Genomic DNA, 19,438 nt, shown 5'->3' on the forward strand with positions numbered 1-19,438 from the left:
GGGGGGGGAGGGCAAGCGAGAGAGAGAGTTTTTTACATTCTGTCAAAAAAAACCAAATCACCCGGGGCAGAGACTCTGGGGGGATCATTGTGTGGTACAGAGCGGAGCTCAGTCAATCCAGACAAGTACAGTAGTAAAGAGAGAAAAGTCAACAATTGATTTAAGGACGATCTGTCAAAGTGCAATGAAATACAATATTGTTGTTGTTGCTGTTATTGTTGTTTTTATCCTGTAAAGCGTTTTGAGAAGCCACCTTTAAAGGCGATATATAAAAGCACTGATTCTTATGGAATGTGTTCCGCCGGGGAACAAGTATAACCTTGTTCATGCACAAACAGTGGCATGTTACATTATTAATTTGGGTGTCTCCTCTTGCCAGAAAGCTCTAAATTGCATTTTGAGTGCGGTTTTTGACTTTTTTTTAAATTGTAACCCGTAAATAAAGCTGATACTGTTTAGACTTATATTAGGATTACATACTTTGTGAAAAGTGATAGTCTTTTAACCTTTTCTGTGAATTCGCTTGTTATCTAACAAATGCATACTTTTTGAATTTGATTAACAGGGAATATAATATGGAATTGCGTATCTAAACAAATTAATAACGATATAATTATATTCATGTACTGTCTGGCGGAATAAACTGAAGAGGTTAGTTAATGCGGCACGGGATTACTTTCCACCCCCTCTACATTCTCAGAGTAGAACAGACTAACCTTCTAATGAAAGACGGTCCACCCCCCACGGACAGGAAAAGTGCCCACAGGCACTTAAACTTAATATGGTCAGTAACAGTAAACAGTAACATGGTCAGAAGGAGCACGTACAAACGTTTCCGAAATAACCACATGTAAGACTCTGATGCTTAAAATGTTTAGGGAGAAAGTGGAATACTGGTGTGTATTTTTTCTTTGAACTACCAATACCAGCCATATACAGTCTGTAACGTAGGGATTTCTATATGTCTTTATTTAGTGGTTACATATTTTGACAAAGGCTAAACTTTTAGCTTCAGTAACGCGTACATATCTCCCCTTTTTATAAAATGACATGGTTGAAAACTGTTCCAGAGCCACTGTTGTTTCATCAGTGAAAAGTACATCATGAAATGCCTCTCCTTGTTCAATCCACTGGAAAAAAGAAAAGGAGCATAAAGCGTCTGATGGTCATAAACAATATTCATTTAGGAACAGCATCAGAGATATGTTTTTAACTGCACTGCATCGGAGAGAATACCATAGTGTGTTTTTTTTTTACTCCCTGGCGGAAACTGGCTTCCATAAGAATCAGTATGGCTCAGAGATTAAATAAAACTTCACTCGCACCAAACAAATGTATATTTCTAAATATCACAACATGATCGAATTTAAGTCATTTTAATAACAATGAATAGTCACCTAGGCGTTACAATATAAACATTTATATTGATTTAAATCGCGTTTTGATTTAAATCTCAAACGTGGGTTTAAATATATGTGTTTTTTGATTCACAATAATAATAATAATAATAATAAACTTTATTTTATATAGCGCCTTTAAAGGTGGCTTCTCAAAGCACTTTACAGGATGACAATAACAATAAATAAGAAGACTACAACAAAGAAGATTTCACAAGATAGGACATAATTATAATTACAACAATACAACAATAACAATAGAGGAGACCGTGGAAGGTGGTATTAAGAAGAGCAGAGGGGTGAAGAATGGAACCAGTTAAGTAAAGACTTTTCTGAAGAAGAAGGTTTTGAGTCTGGATTTGAAGGAGTTTAGAGAAGGTGACTCTCTAATATCCTTGGGCAAAGAGTTCCAGAGCTTGGGGGCATAGCAGGAGAAGGCCCTGTCGCCCATACAATGTAGACGGGCTTGGGGGACAGTAAGGAGGGCAGAATTTGAAGAGCGGAGGTTGCGAGGTGGGGAGTAGGGCGATAAAAGTTCAGACAGGTATTGAGGTGCCAAGCCATGTAAAGCCTTATAGGTGAGCATGAGGATTTTAAAGTCTACGCGGAATTTGACCGGAAGCCAGTGCAAGGACTCCAGGATAGGAGTAATGTGAACACTTGCACTAGACCTGGTCAGGATTCTGGCTGCTGAATTTTGGACATACTGCAGCTTGTTCAGAGTAGATTTAGATACCCCAGGGAGTAGAGCATTGCAGTAGTCAATTCGAGAGAATACAAATATGTTGATCAGCTTTTCAGCCACAGTTAATGATAGCATAGGGCGTAGTCTTGCGATATTTCTAAGGTGAAAAAAAGATGTTTTGACAGTAAGCTGTACATGTGGGTCGAATGTTAAGCCAGAATCGAATATAACCCCAAGGTTTTTCAATTTTGATTGAAGCTCAAGTACAGAGCCATCTACAGACAGGGTTACAGGACTGGCTTTACGAAGTTGATGGGGGGTACCAATAAGCATGACTTCAGTCTTGTCACAGTTAAGATGAAGGAAGTTTTGAGCCATCCAAATTTTTATGTCAGAGATGCAATTAGATAGAATAGAGACAGCCACATCAGTGTCGGGTTTGGTATGGATGTATATTTGAGTATTGTCAGCGTAAAAATGAAAGCTGAGGCCATGTGATCTTAAAAGCTGACCAAGTGGGAACATGTAAATGCTGAAGAGCAAGGGGCCCAGTACTGAGCCCTGGGGGACACCAGACTTGACAAGACCAATTTCAGACCTGTACCCATTGAGAGAGACAAAGTGACAGCGATCAGTGAGGTAAGACTTAAGCCATTTGAGGGCAGTGTCAGAGACTCCAAACACAGTCTCAAGACGAGAAAGTAAGATGTTATGGTCAACAGTGTCAAAGGCAGCACTGAGATCAAGAAGGATGAGTATAGAAAGAGAACCAGAATCAGAAGCTATTAGGAGATCATTGGTGACTTTGACTAGGGTGGTTTCTGTGCTGTGAAGTTGACGGAAGCCAGATTTGAGGGGTTCGAAAAGGTTGTTTGTCATGAGGTGGTTATGTAACTGAAGTGTGACAGCACGTTCTAGAATTTTAGAGAGAAAGGGTAAGTTGGAGATGGGGCGGAAGTTGTTAAGATTGTCGAGAGCCATGTTAGGCTTCTTTGGCACGGGGGTAATAGCAGCAGTTTTGAGGACCGTTGGTACAATGCCGGTGCTCAAGGATTCATGTATTATATTGAGGACAATGGGACAGAGAGAAGAGAAACAGGACTGGAATAAAGTGGTGGGAATGGGATCTAAAATAGATGTGGTGGGTTTCATGCACGTAACTAGTTTGTTTAGGGATGCTGAGTCAAGAAGAGAGTAGCTGGAGAGATGGGAACCAGAGAAGTTGGATGAGGAGGGAGGAGGTATGGAAATTATATCCGTAGTGGAGAGAATGTGATGCCGGATGTTGTCAATCTTAGAACTAAAGAAATCTAAGAATGTGTTGCAAAGTTGTGATGAGGCAGGTAATGTGGTAGGGCAGTTTGGCTTGAGCAGTCTGTTGATGGTGGAGAAAAGATGTCTGGGGTTGTTTTGGTGATTTTCAATGATGTGAGAGAAGTAGGTGGATCTAGCAGACTCTATAGTAACCTTATAATCAGATAAGTAATCTCTCCAGGCCTGATAATGTACATTTAGGCCAGAAAGTCACCACCTACGCTCAAGTTTGCGAGAGGCTGCCTTCATGAATCGCAGATGGTCATTGTACCAGGGGGCAGGGCGAGAGAAGGAGATGGTTCGAGTTTTTAAAGGGGCAAAGGTGTCGAGAGTAGATAAAAGAGCATTGTCAAGTAACTGTATTTTGTCCTCTAGAGGGTCAGAGGAAGAGAAACAGGATAAGGAGGACAGAACAGAATTTGCAAACCTTGGGTGATCAATTGATCGCCAGTTGTGGAAATTTACAGAGCGTGGGGAGGAGGTGTTAGAAACAGGTAATTCCAGATTGAAGAGAATGGCTAAGTGGTCAGAGAGGCCTAGATCAAGGGGAGAGCAGTGGGAGACAAAGGAGTCATTTGCAATAATTAGATCTAAGGTGTGTCCTTTGTTATGTGTAGGGGTACAAAGTAAGGTCAAAGCATCCCAAAAGAGAAAGGAAGTCTTTAGCCAGACTGGAAGAGGTTGAATCAATGTGTATATTAAAGTCCCCTAGAATAAGGATCCTTTTAAATTTAAGGGATAAGAATGAGAGAAAATCAGCAAACTCACCTAAGAAGACTCCACTGGGTTTGGGTGGTCTGTAAACTGTGGCAATAATAGTAGATTGGGGGATAGAAACATTTAAAACAAGACACTCAAAAGAAGAGGGAGGAGGTATAGTTATAGGACTTAAATGTAAAAAAGGTTGTAAATAACAATGATGCCCCCGCCTCTGCCTGAAAGACGCGGAAGGTAAAACAAACCATATCCAGGAGGAACTAGTTGGTTGAACAGGAGTCCATCGTTTTGTTTGTGCCATGTTTTGGTTAAACACAGAAGGTCCAGTTGTTTTTCTTTGATAATGTCACATAAAAGAAGAGCCTTGCTGTTAACGGAGCGGGTGTTGAGTAGCGCTGATCTGGCCAGTCTCGGGGATGCAGGGGGAAGCGGAGTGCGGTCCAGGTGCGGTAGTGAGAGGAGATTTTTTAGATCGGCGCCGGTACGTGATGGACTTACAGACTGCGCCGAAAGGCAGGGATAGAGACTCCGCAGGCAGACGAACGAAAAAAACGGCATCCTGTGCTGCGATGGATGTAGCGAGTCGGTCGTAAAATCCCAGTAAAACGGCAGTAATCGAATGTGTCTTTGACCAGGAAGTAGCTTTGTTTTAGTTGAAGAAGTTGCAGTGCAGTGTACCTCAGAGACATGATCGATGAATCGAGACGGGAAGGAAATCCAGAGAAGGCGGTAGCAAGTGGTGAAGGTCTTCAGTTGAGTAAGTTCACAATGCAGTGGAAGTCGCATTTGTGAATTTGTAACGTGGAGCGGATAGCGTGAAGCGGATGAAAATAGATAAATTAGAAATCAGTGTAATCGAGGAGAAAAGGGAAAAAAAACTTAACTAAGTAGATAAAAATGAAAAACTGGTGAGAGGAACGGCAGCCAAATGCGCCAGCATTCCCTCTCGACCGGAACCAATGTTGAATGTTGACAAATGCAACATAAATTGATATCTTTGTCTTCTAAGTATCTTAATAAACTTTCAGCATAGCTTTCTCCCCGTTTAGATTTATTTTTCTTAACTAGTATACTTTAGATCTTTTTTTCTGAACCGGGGAAAATCTGATCATGTTTCTCTATAACAATAATAAAAAACATTATTTTACATATCCCCTTTATGTGATATCACCTTAAGGACAGCACATACAAGGGTTAATTGCACAGTGGACCGCGGAAAGAAATAAAATAGTCTTCTTTAGGTGTGAGGGCAGGAGTGGATCGAAGAAGGCATAATCAGCAAATTAGGAAAACAAAGAACAGGACAGGTGAGACGTTTATCCAGAGAGCGAGTGATCAGAAAAAGGAACAGCTGTTACGCCCAGGTTTTACGCTCTCTCTCTGCTGAATGAATAAAAGCATTTTATTAAAAACGCGTTTGTGTTTGTCTGAGTATTTACTTTGTAATCTGTGGTTTACATCTACTGTATTGCTTTGCGATGCCACTTTTAAAGGTGATATGTAAAATAAAGTTTTTTATTATTGTTATAGAGAAACATGATCAGATTTTCCCTGGTTCAGAAAAAAGACGATTAAAATCTGTAATCTTTCCACTTGTATGTCATCGGAAAATACAAGAAGTTTCTGCTTTCTGTAAGGGTGGTATCAAAAAGTAATCTAAGTGGTGAGAAGGCTGTGCTCCTCAAAGCGCTTTACAGGATAAAAACAATAACAACAATAGTGTTAAGCTGGGCAAACGATTTTTTTATAGAAATACAAAATGAGATATAATGATGTTCCGGCTAAGACATTAACGAGTACAACCCCCCTCTCTACGCTAGTGCTGGCTGTAATGAATTAAACCGGTTTCACCGGTGTTGATGTAGAAAAAGTGATTCGGTTTATGAGCAATCTAATTACTTATTCGTTTAAAACGCTATATAAAATAAAGTTTATTATTAATTTGCTGGACAGAGCAGTGAACATTATTATGGATAAGACAAAGATAACGATCCTGATCAGTTTAGAAATCTGTGTACGCTGTAAGGTTTTTACTTCTTAAACTTTTAAAGTACACGTTTCGAATAGAAAGAAATCATCTTCCTGGTACAGTATGTATAGCAAACCAGCACGTCTTTTTTCTCCAATCAGAGGGGTTAGACGCTCGGTTAAAAGCAAAGGAGATTGTCTGTTATAGTGGACATAAAAACAAGAGTTCGCTGGCATTATATCCTAGAAGACACAGACCGGCGCCAGAACGGGAGAATGCCCGCAGCGTAAAAGAAAATGCCTGATGAACTAGGGATTGGACAGTTTCCAAGTGCTTGTACAGTCGATGGAAATGTTCAAATAAATGTGCAAAAGAAATAAACAAAATAATCATTTATTTCTTTATCATATTGGGTAGCTAATGTCCTCTCTTTGCTAGTTAGTGGCTGTGTTTCTGCGTTGGGTAGCAACGGGTGACTGTTCTCAGGCAGAAGATGTAAACAGCTTAATTTTTGTGTTAAATAATTTTTTAAAATTAAAATTCATTCTATACAGCAATCGCATATTTGGGTACCGTTTCATAAAACTTTCACGCTTAAAATGTTTAGGGAGAAATGGAAGACAGGTGTGTATTTTTTCTTTAAACTACCAAGACCAGCCATACACAGTACAGTTTACGTACATACAGTAATGTTTATGTTCCTAAATTAATATCGTTTATGACCTTCAGATGTGTTATGCTCCTCTTCTTTTTATGCTCAGCTACTAAAAGTTCCCTTTAGTGGTAAAATTCCATATAAATATTCAAAACTAAGCGGATTAAAATGTGCACAGTAAAGACATTAAATGATTAAATCTTTTCACTACCAACCAATGCACCACGAGTGCTCCTGTCGGTCATTTTGGCCAGCCAATCACTTACCGCGGTGCCCTACGGTGCCCCGCGGTGGCTTGTGGGTAGATTACCGTACCGCGGGTTTGTACCACGCATTTTGAATGGCTGCATCTGTAGGAGAACATTCCCACTCGTCCTAAAGTTCCCAAAATCCAGCACTGAGCGTAAACAAAGTGTCTTAGTAGCATGGGAATGCTAACCCTAACCCTAGCTGGAGTTTGAGCAATCCAGCACTGAGCGTAAAAAGATGAGTCAAAGTAACGTCTAATCGGATTAGTTTACTTAGAGCTGGTTCAGAGTTTGCTCAAGAGTTTACCTTTTACAGATGCCCCAATAGAACGTTGGGGGTGCACGCTTCAAGGCGCCTTACAGCTGTAGGGAGTGATTAGAGACGATTCGTGGCGTGTGCTTGTTCCCATATACTGTAGCCCCGGGTTGCAGTGCTAGGATGATGTACAATACCGCTTCGGCACGTAACAGCGTTATATGCAAGTGCGGGACGTGAGGGTTTTAGTTCGTTCCTTTTGTTTTGCTCTGCTTTGCTTTGTTTTGCTTTCCATCGAGTTGGTAAGAGCGTAAATAAAAAGGCGATTCCTGCGTCTAACACTAATGTAAGAGCTATTTCAAGTGCGGCGTGGTGCAGCTTTTAAAATGCTTGTGGGCATTTCTCTGTTGTTGATTCTTTTATTGCGTCTAACAAAGTGCCATTTTCATGTCCGGACGGGGAGACTTTATCATTCCAACATGAAGCCACCCTTAAGTCCTCTGAGGCGTGTCTGTCTGCAAGGCTTGTATTTTGGAAATGTTCTTTTGAAACGGAGAAAGACTTTGCAACAGGCTTCTGCCGGTGCCTCGCGATCCACGTAAGATTGTAGCAAGAATGCAGCAGCAGTGGGGCTTGCTGTAGTTGTGGCCGAGTGGTTAAGGCAATGGACTAGAAATCCATTGGGGTCACTCTGCGCAGGTTTGAATCCTGCTGACTATGTTGTTTGCCTCCTGTCATTGTGTGCTGGCGTGAGCGAGGAAATGTGCCTTTCTGCTTTTCCTGGTGGTTTTAAAACGTGAAATCGCTTGTACCCGCTGCCTTGGAAATAAATTCTTCAGTGTCCGCGAACGGCATTTTGCAGCTGGAAGCAGATGTTGACGCTTTTTGCACTGAGCGGAAAAAAAAGTGTCTTTTTTGGAGATCCTGACAGTGAGCATTGGTGGTTCAGTGGTAGAGTTCTCGCCTGCCACATGGTAGGCCCGGGTTCGATTCCCGGCCAACACAGTGGCTTTTGCAGCGAGCGGCTCCATCACTTGCATCCCCTTGCTACTCGCAACTGAAAACCCACTGAAGCTAAGCAGGTGTGAGCCAGCTCAGTACCCGGAAGAGGGTGAGCTACAGGGAAAAACAAAGCTTCCAGCTGGAAGCGGTGTTAATGGAGCCAGCGGGGGGGCGCTTGCCCTGAGGTCTGTGCGGGTCCCAATGCCCCAGTATAGTGACGGAGACGCTGTGTTGTAAAAGGGCGCTGTCTTTTGGATGAGATGTAAAACCGAGGTCATAGCGCTCTGTGGTCATTAAAAATGACCACCAAAACCTTTGACAAAAGCTCTTGGTAATTGATGGTCTTCAATTATGCTTCTCCTTTAGGTACATTTTAAATCAGCTGAAAAATGCTGTGAAATGGGGGGGCACTTCAGGCCAGTGTAGGATTTGGGTTACAAGAACCATTAAACCGCACAGAAAGCCCGTACACTGAATTGCATGGCTTTCTATTCAAAGGAGGACAAAAGAAATTCCCTGAGTTCAATTTTTTGCAGCACAGAGAGGACCACTGTCGTGAGGCCGGTTAGCTCAGTTGGTTAGAGCGTGGTGCTAATAATGCCAAGGTTGTGGGTTTGAGCCACGTATGGGCCAGGTCATTTCCTCCTATGTTACCAAAGCTGTTAGGTTTCTTTCCGTGGTGAGATGGGTTGTCATGCAAAACTGCCACATAGTGCTGTGAAATGGAAATCTAATAAGTAAACTGAGTCTTAAAATGTAGAGAGCTATGCAAAAAGTATGTTGGTGCTTTTAGAAAATATATTTCAAGAATGTAACTGCTGTGCTGCAGTACGAGCAGATTTTTAGAAAACAGTGCGTCAACACAGTACGCACTGTTTAGGTTACTTTAGAAGACAATGTACCAAAACAATATATGCTGTCTGGGTCATTAGATTAGCCAAAAGTAACTGATAAGCTTTGAAAAACAAATCTAGTGGTGCTTCTTCTTTCGTTTTATGATGTAATCTGTTTTGTCTTAGGGAAAGGGGAAGTGTTAGAAGGGACAAAGTGCTGAGCTTTCTCTTACAGCACAACATCTTATAAAAACCCTGTACTGCTTGTAACAAATGGTGTCTCTGGTTGCACTTTGAAATAAAGACCTTACTCAGGTGAGAACTCTCTCTTGTGGCTTTCTTGATAGTTATATTTCCATGACAATTTGGGGGCTCGTCCGGGATCACAAACCTGAGCGCGGACGGATGCTGAAACTCCATCCTGGCCTGGACAATTTTAGCAAATTGGACGGACCTCGGAGGATAAACTGTTTGTCCTTCCAGAGACGTGTCTGGAGAATTCACTGCTGTCTGACGTCAGTAAGTGATCCTTTTAATGAACCTTTTGTTTTACGATTAAGAAATCTTGCTCTAATCCTGGGGCTTGAGTGAGTGAGTCTGGAACTCAAGTAAAAAGACGATTCAGAATATTTTCTGTGGTTTTGTTGCAGAGAAAGAGGAGGCCGGTGAGGATGTTCTCACGCGGGTTTGATGAGTCCAGGACTCATATAAAGAACTTATCTTAACACAGACGTGTGGTTTTTGCTCTGCGGAGTAGTTAATGTGATAAGGGTCTAAAGTAAGGCACCGATCGGTAAAAATGGGAAATGAAAATTCAAAGACGAAAACAGGACCGAGCGGTCCAGCGAAGTACATGTACAAAGAATTTGGAGGGGAATAAAGTGTCTTCCATCGTGGAGTAAGTTAGGTTTTCCAGAAAATGGTAGTTTTAGTACCAGGCAGATACAACAACTAGAAGAACAGTTAAAAGAAAAAGAGAAAAAGGGAAATAAGAAAGTCGACTGGAAGTGTTTTGTGTTGTGGAAAATTGAGGAGCAAGTTAGAGAAAGACAAAGTAAGTTAGGCAATAGTGGGAAGAAAACTGAAACGCCCATGAATATAGTGGGAAGAGAATATGGGTTAATATACTGTCAACCTTTTACTGATAATATGTCAGGATGGACAAATGAGAGATGGCCATGTGCAGGTAGTTTTCAGCCATGGGCCATACGATTATTACACGAAACGACAGATTCACTTAACCCAGAGGGAGATCCCGGGTGGGATTTTGAGTACATGTGCAGATGTGTAAGTGTGTGGGAGGAATGTGCTAAGAGGCATTATTCAGGATGGGGTAAGAAACCTGAACAGATGATGTTGAGCACTACTAAAGTGTATCCCGAATTGGATTGTCTTGCAGTAACTATTGCTCCTGTGACTACCCTTCCGTCGCCTCCACCATATGGGGAGGGCCAACCGGCTTCACCGTATAATAGGCGACGGGATGAAAGAAAGGGTGACACGGAGGGGATGCTCTCACCGTCCCGCACAAGGAGAGGAGTGCGGTATGGTGGGGGTCGCTCCGCCGATCCTTCCGCCGTTCTGTGTCCCCAGTCCATGGAGGAGGGAGAGGGGGTGCTCCACATGCCAATGATTGAATGTCCTAATCCCCGCACCGGTGATAATGAGGAACCTACTGTCCTCGTTTATCGCCCATGGAAATTAACTGAGTTGGCGGCAGTTATTGGGGAGCTGCCAAACCCCAAAACCACTGGGCGTAAGTACACGACAGCCCTGAGACGGCTGGTAGCACAAACCAGACCCACGAGTGGAGAGCTAGAGACTATTTTTATAAAGACTTTGAAGCTTGATTATGGCAATGTAAGGGGAGATGGTCAAAATGAGTTTAGCCCTGACCACCCATACAGCAGCGATGCTGGCAGTGACTATCAGACCCAGCTTAATGCCATATGTCGCAGAATAGAGGCAAAATACTCGGGGAAAGTGGATTGGGTAGTGCTGAGGCGAAGTAACCAGAAACCCGGGGAAACCTGTAATGACTTTTTGGAGAGACTGACTCCTCTCTTCAGTAATCTTAGTGGCCTGCCTGAACCCCCAGCAGGAGGGGCAGGGTCAGTTTATAAAACCCAACTCACTAACCTTTTTGTAGAGTGACTGCTTCCAGAAATAGGTGGCATGGTAAAAGCTACCTGTATCGGCTGGGACACTCCCCGATTAGCAGAAGTATGTCGCCATGTTTATCATGCTGAAAGACAGCTCACAGACAAGAGAGAGCGAAAAGCCCGAAAGGATAATCATCAGCTTCACCAGCTGCAAATGGCTCAGTTACAGTTTTACCAGGGTGAGCAGAACAGAGGGAGAGGACAGCGCACCTGGCGAGGCCAAAGAGGAAGAAGCAGAAGCCCGAGAGGGGACTTCCAGACTTGCTTCAAGTGTGGACGGAAGGGACACTGGGCTCGTGACTGCCCTGAACATAACACAGCAAAACGAAGAAGCGACGGCAACAACTGGGATCTACCACCACCCCCTCCACCTGAGGTAACCGTGAGATCACCCTGGCAGTAGGAAAAAAGGGACTGACGTTCATCGCAAGCTGAGCTAGGGCCTGAGGGCACCGAGACTTTTATCTTACCTGCCCTCTCTCCCCCGTCTCAGCTACCCAAGGTCACTTTATACATAAATTGAGACCCATATGAATTTTTAGTGGATACCGGAGCCACACACTCATTATTCAGGGACAATATCTATAGGTTCGACCCCTCCTCAAAATCCATTTTTAACAATAGGAGTAACGGGACATCCCACAAAGTCTTATTTTACTGCACCCCTGACAGTGGAATGCCAGCAGCATGGGTTTGGGCCTGGTAACCACTCCTTCCTCCTTCCTAAAGAGTGCCCTGTTAATTTGTGTGGCAGAGATTTACTCTGCAAAATGGGCCTCACCGAATCGTCTGTTCAGAACAAGGGCTTGAGCTAACCCGCAATGAAGACTGCTTGCCACACACCATGTTATTACAACACTCATCCACAGTCCCTGACTACTATTACAGCTGGGACTTAGTGCAGGATGAGGAACAAACGCCACAACTTCTTTTACAAGAAATAAAAAGACTGTGGTCAGGCCAGGGTGATTTTCAGGACGTGAGTAATTTACATTGTACAGCAGAGGTTAGTTTTAGAGGTCCAGCTGAGGAATTTGAGATGGTGTGGTTCGGTGACGGACTGTGTAGTGATAAGATAAAAAGCAATGAGTATTTAATTTCGGCAGACTTTGCAGCATTAGCTATTAACTTAACAGAAGAGCAGAAGACACTTTATCGAGCGGGAACGCACCCTCATGTTTCCCTTGCTAAAGCATCAGGTTTTCGCTGGCAGGACGTGGGCAGTTTTGTCCAACGGTGTGTTGAAAGCTGCTCGTGGTCAGCTCCAGACTCTAGGAGAGTTAAATATAATGCCACCCTCCAGGCCAGTTGGTGCCCATACTCAGCGATCCTTCAAACCTGGAGGACAGTGCATCTCACGGCTCCAGATGATCAGATGGGTGCATTATTTGTGTCTACCCCTGTTGACACTTCCCATCCCGCACTAGAGGGGGTGCCCAGCTCCCTCTGGGCGGCTCACAAATATGATGTGGGATTAATAGAGGGGGCTTCCCCGCTCGAAGTAAAACGTTGAAGACGTTGAAGTTGGGCTCAAACCTGTGGTTGAACAGCTGGTCGCCGCAGGAATTTTGATTCCCTGCCCAACATCTCCCTGTAACACTCCACTGTTCCCCGTTAAAAAGGCTGATGGGGAATCCTGGCGCCCGGTACAAGATTTAAGAGCAGTAAATACACCCATATATGCTCGAGCTCCTGTAGTTCCAAATCCAACCACTATTTTGTCATCTATCTCCGGGGACTCAAAAGTTTTTTCTGTAATAGATTTGGCAAATGCATTTTTTAGTATCCCAGTACACTCTGAGTCCCAGTTCTGGTTTGCTTTCACGTTTCAAGGGAAAAAGTATACTTGGACTCGTATGCCTCAGGGGTATGCCGAGGCTCCTACTGTATTTTCCTCTGCATTGCAGTACTGTCTCTCAGGGTTTGGTTTTAAAAACGGTAGTACACTTGTGCAGTATGTTGACGATTTGTTGATTTGCTCTCCAAGTGAAAGCGCTTGCGTTCAGGATACTAAAGATCTTTTAAATTATCTTACCAGTACTGGAAATAAAGTTTCACTATCAAAGCTGCAGCTTGTAAAAAAGAATGTATGATATTTAGGTCATGACATTTCTGCAAATTCACGCTCAATTGGCACGGAGCGAATAAGTGCGATCCAAAAAATTCCAAAACCCTGCACCAAGAAGGAAATGATGTCCTTCTTAGGTTGCACAGGTTACTGTAGGGCGTGGATACCTGGGTATGCAAAAATAGCACAGCCATTGTCTGACATGGCGCACGCCTCAGGCCTGAATATGACTGACAGACTGACTTGGACTGAAGAAGGGGAAAACGCTTTTGGTGATTTCAAGACTGCACTGATGTCTGCCCCTGCATTGGGCATTCCTGATATGACTAAGGGGTTCACTTTATGTGTTGACGAGAAGTCTGGTTTCTACAGTGCTGTCCTTTTACAAGAACACGGAGACCATCTTAAACCAGTTGCTTATTATTCTCAGCGACTTACCTCTGTAACCAGAGGCCTCCCAGCCTGCCTACGTGCTGTAGTGGCAGCAGCTGCAGCTGTCATGGCTTCTGCCTCTTTGGTTTGTTATCGTCCGCTGAAGCTTTTAGTTCCACATGCTGTGGCTTTCATCCTCCTTCAGAGTAAAACTTCACATTTCTCTTCCGCGTCTACTCTTCACTACCATCATGTCCTTTTATCTCTGCCACATGTTACTATCGAGCGATGCACAGTGTTAAACCCTGCAACCTTGTTGGCCACTCAGGACGAGGGGCGGCCATCACCTCTCAGGTAACCCCCAGGCAGGATCTCTCTTCTTCTCCCCTTCCTAACTCTGAGTTGCTCTTCTATGTTGATGGGTCAGCTCGTAAGGACCCGTCCACCGGATTGAGTCATGTTGGGTATGCAGTGGTCTCTGACCACTCCACTGTCGAGGCTGCTCGCCTCCCTTCGCATTTATCTGCCCAGGCAGCCGAACTTTTGGCTTTAACAAGGGCTTGTGTCCTGGCAACCGGAAAGTCAGTTACTATTTACACTGATAGTAGATACGCTTTTGGGGTTGTGCATGACTTCGGTACTCTCTGGAAGAATAGGGGGTTTCTCACATCACAAGGCACACCGATCCAACACTCCCTCCCGGTAAGCAATTTGCTCGAGGCTATTTTGTTGCCCAGCTCTATTGCAGTGTGCAAGTGTGCAGCACACACCCACTTGCTGGATGAGATTTCAAGAGGCAACTCCAGGGCCGATGCTGCAGCAAAGGCGGCTGCAGTATCCCCTTTTTCTTCTGCACTTTTACTTCCCCTTCTCAGCCCTGAGCCCGCAATGGCTTCACTATCTGACATGCAGGCCCTGGCCACTCCGGCTGAAAAGGCAGTCTGGAAAAAGTCTGGCTTGTTTTCTAATGGGGTCTGGCTAGGCCTGACGGGGAAACCATGTCTTCCCCGACATTTCTTCCCCTACATTGCTAAAGTGACACATGGGCGAGACCATGTGTCAAAAGGAGGGATGGTAAGTATGGTAAGTATGCAATGGGACACGAGGGGATTCACAACTTTTGCAGAGAAATTTTGTAATAAATGTCTCATTTGTGCACAAAACAATGTAGGATGAGGCACTAAAACTCAGGCCTTAGCACACCCCATCCCAGATGATCCGTTTGATCACCTTATGATGGATTTTATTGAATTAACACCATGTAACGGATACAAGTACTGCCTGGTAATCGTAGACATGTTTTCTAGATGGGTAGAAGTTTTTCCCTGTAAACACGCTGATGCTAAAAGTGTGGCTAAGCACTTGCTCCAAGATGTTATTCCCAGATGGGGAATTCCAGGAAAACTTAGAAAACTTAGATCAGGTACCCATTTTGTGAACAATGTCATTACCTTTCTCGCAGATCACATGGGCATTGATTTAAAACAGCATTGTTCGTACCACCCTCAAAGTAGTGGAGAGGTGGAACGTGTAAATGGGACCATAAAAAATAAACTAACAAAAATGATGGCTGAAACAGGAATGAATTGGTTGACGTGCCTCCCATTGCATTGGTCTTGATGTATTTAAGGGCCAGGCCACATTCCACCATAGGACTCTCGCCACACAAGGTTCTTACTGGACGCCACATGAGAATAGGGCTTCCAGAAGTAAAGGGGGAGGCCACAGACCTCACCCACTTAGATGAGTGTTTGGTAGCATATCGCCGGAAAATGTCAAAACTTGTTAGTGATATTCATAAACAGGTTAAAGCTGCGATGCCTGCACCAGACCAGGACCTCTGCCATACACTCCAGCCAGGAGACTGGATTCTGGTGAAAGACTTCAGGAGAAAGAAGTGGTGTTCACCCAGGTGGAGGGGGCCGTGCCAGGGGCTGCTGACCACTGCCAGTGCTGTGAAAGTCGAGGAAAGGGTGCCCTGGATTCACGCTTCCCACTGTAAAAAGGTCACAAACAAACTGAACAAGGCGCAGGAGTGATGTCTCCACAAGGACAGATGGGGATCACCTGCTCGGGACTGATGTGCACAGCCTTTTTCCTTTTTATGTGGAAGCCTGTCACCACCCAGAAAGAGGAAGAATCTAAACGCGAAGCCTCTTTGTATACAAACTGGCTGAATGAAACAAACCATGAATAATGTGGGGGATATGAGTAATTTGTGGTACAAATTTATAAATCATACTGTAAAGTTAAAGAAATTTAATGCATCTTGTTATGTATGTGCTTTAATGCCTCATTCTACAGCCTCACCCATGCGACTTTTTCCCCGACCAGTTGGTAGTCACATTTCTGAATGTATAAGTCTAGTGGCAGGATTTCCAAAGCCAGACCCTAGATCTTTTCCCACCTTTACCATAACATATTTAACCTACTCAAAGGGGCATCCATATGCAAAAGGCCTGAAGAAAAATAAGTCTACTACAGTAGCATTAGGCTTCGTTTCTCCCAGTGATCCAGCAGTGCCTTTTGCTATTCACTTCAATGTTGCCAGTAAAAAAGCAGAATGTCCTCCTTTGTGGGATTACCTAAAAAATCACATTACCTGGACTGCTTCTCCTGTTAAAGTAGCAGTTTACCTGCCTTCTAGGGTTAATCACTCTTATTGCTATGAAAACAAAGGTCGCGGCCCCTCAGTAGGAAAAACAGGAGGCTGTAGCGCCACGGTTACTAACCATACTTTATCTGACGGAACTATGGTTTTGATGGATTGGTATTGGCAATGTGGTGCGAAAGTCTATGATAGCCTTCCTCCCCATTGGAGAGGAGTGTGTGCTCTAGTCACATTACACCACTCCATTCTCATTGTCCCAGTAAACTCTTATTTGTTAAATTCAATGAAGCCCCTTCAGAGGGAGTCAAGGGTTAAACGCGCTCTCAGTTGGGCTGACAGATATGGTCCAGATATATCTAAAATACCAGAGGACAATAGACTATTTACTGCAGCTGAAATGATTTTTTCCTCAGGACTGAGTATTCAGGCAGTAGCTAATGCCCGCTGGTTACAAATTACTCGCTATGAAATGTACTCTTTTATTAATATCACGTTAGAAGGCTTAGACGCTTTCAAACAAGAATTAAGGAGAGTTAGATTAATGGCACTTCAGAACAGGTTCGTGCTGGACCTTCAATTGCAACATCTGGAGGAGTCTGTGCTTTAGTAGGAGACTACTGTTGTACATATATTCCATCAAATGACGATGATTACGGAAATCTTACGCTCGCTATTCAGCATTTGAAAGAACTGAAAGACAAGGTGAACAAAGAAAGAGGCATTAAAGATACACCGGCTTTTCTCTCCTGGTGAGAATCACTGTTTGGGCAAGGGGGAATGTTTTTCTTTAAGTTACTAACACCGATTATAGGGGCTGTGATACTTGTCTTCCTGTTTTTATGTTGCTGTATGACATGTATTATTCCAATGCTTTGAAATATGGTAATGAATATGTTTACGCATCAGTATATTCTGATAAAAATGCAAGAATCCAAAGTATGGGATCCTCCTGGGAATCCATATGAAGAATCTAACTTTTAACCATTTTCAAGAATAAAAAGGAGGGAATTGAAATGGAAATCTAATAAGTAAATTGATTCTTAAAATGTAGAGAGCTATGCAAAAAATATATTGGTGCTTTTAGAAAATATATTTCAAGGATGTAACTGCTGTGCTACAGTACGAGCAGATTTTTAGAAAACAGGTTACTTTAGAAGACAATGTACCAAAACAATATATGCTGTCTGGCTCATTAGATTAGCCGAAAGTAACTGATAAGCTTTGAAAAACAAATCTAGTGGTGCTTCTTCTTTTGTTTTATGATGTAATCTGTTTTGTCTTAGGGAAAGGGGAAGTGTTAGAAGGGACAAAGTGCTGAGCTTTCTCTTACAGTACAACATCTTATAAAAACCCTGTACTGCTTGTAACAAATTGAGTCTCTGGTTGCACTTTGCAAAGTGGCAGCAGGGCTCCCAATATTGCAATATTGAAATAAAGACCTTACTCAGGTGAGAACTCTCTCTTGTGGCTTCCTTGATAGGTAAATTTCCACGACAGCCGACAGACAAGAGTGTTGCGGGAGAAGAGAAAAGTGTTTGAAGATTTAAGTGTCTTAGGTGGAGCCAAAATAAACTGTGACAAATGCAAGTGGGAGGATTTCCAATGCTTAATATGGTAAAAATAAGCGGAAGTTATCTGCCGGTCCTGCACAGTCTGCCATACTTTTGTCATATAAAGTGAAACTAGGTGTCGAACTGGAGCCTCACCTTTTGCATACAGATGCAGCCATTCAAAACAAGATGGCGATACCGCATTATTTATTTATACATCGAGTGTCACATTAAATGACAAAAATGAAGAGAGTTAAAGCAGCTGGAGAGGTTTTCTTACAACTTTTGAGCTGACACAGTTTTGGAAAATGTTTCCTTCACGCTGCACTGTACAACATAGGCAGCCAAGAGTCTCCAAAACAAAACAGAATTGACAGATAGGAGAAAATTCCCACTCGTCCTAAAGATCCCAAAATCCAGCACTGAGCGTAAACAAAGTGTCTAAGTAGCGTGGGAATGCTAACCCTAACCCTAGCTGGAGTTTGAGCAATCCAGCACCGAGCTAAAAAGATAAGTCAAAGCAACGTCTAATCGGATTAGTTTCCTTAGAGCTGGTTCAGAGTTTGCTCAAGAGTTTACCTTTCACAGATGCGTAAAGAAGAATTTTAGGGGTAACAACTCAAGGCGCCTTACAGTTGTAGGAAGTGATTAGAGACGATTCGTGGCGTGTGATCGATCCCATATACTGTACGCCCCGGGTTGCAGTGCTAGGATGTAGTACAATACCGCATCAGCACGTAACAGCGTTATATGCAAGTGAGAGACGTGAGGGTTTCATCTTGCAGACTCTACTTCTCTCCTGTAGAAGTAAAGCAGGGCGAGCTTTCGCTCCGGTAAATTAGGTCACGTGTCATCTTCAATCACTTCTAAACACAACATTTGCTGGTGCTAGCTTTCCCCATGAAAAGAGACATTTCCCTTACAGTACATGACATATCGTTTTTTTTCTATCAATAAGTATAGAAATAAAACAAAAGAAAAAACGGTGTCGCCAAAGAATGCCCAGCTCTGTCGCCTTGGGGAGGTGTCAACGGCATTGAGCTCCTTGGACATGAAAAGTGCCAGATAAATGCCATTTCTCATCATTTCTCTTGGCGTCAGTTCTGCTATTAAATGGGACGGAGGCAAGGGGCTCAGAGAGCAGGTTAAGTGCACACCGAACGCAGATGTGTCCAAGTGTCTGTAAAAGCGCGGTGCTCCGCTGGTGCTGTTTCCTAGTGGCTTAAAGTGCCTGCCTGGAAAGCAGGCGATCCTGGGTCTGGATACCAGCGGTGCCTCTCTCTGTGTCTTGTTGTGCCGAATGTATCATTTCAGACAAACATGCACAGCTTGGTTCAGTTTAATGCAAGAATTAATTTCCTTTCTGGAAGAACTTGTTTTTGAAGAAATCCATACAGCTTGTGAAAGATGAAATCCATTTCTTGGTTGTCAATGGAAAAATATCGCCGGCTGCAAGAAGCGCAAGTGATTGTTTTCCTTAACCATAAACCTGCAAATGTAGGGAGCACAAAAGGCCATCAGTCTCTGTGGTGCAATCGGTTAGCGCGTTTGGTTGTTAACCGAAAGGTTGGTGGTTCAAGCCCACCCGAGGATGCGTGT

At 43.4% G+C, this 19,438-nt stretch overlaps 1 long non-coding RNA gene across 1 annotated transcript; it reads left to right on the forward strand.

Moving 5' to 3' along the window:
- Window positions 1-9,312: 9,312 nt before the first annotated feature.
- On the forward strand, window positions 9,313-17,738 carry LOC148806862 (uncharacterized). The gene is made up of 2 exons (XR_016089171.1): window positions 9,313-9,595; window positions 10,476-17,738. It is a non-coding gene; the product is annotated as an uncharacterized LOC148806862 (long non-coding RNA).
- Window positions 17,739-19,438: the final 1,700 nt, after the last annotated feature.

Source organism: Atractosteus spatula, unplaced genomic scaffold, assembly GCF_055471065.1.
Source record: "Atractosteus spatula isolate fAtrSpa1 unplaced genomic scaffold, fAtrSpa1.hap1 Scaffold_44, whole genome shotgun sequence".
Lineage (NCBI taxonomy): Eukaryota > Metazoa > Chordata > Actinopteri > Semionotiformes > Lepisosteidae > Atractosteus > Atractosteus spatula.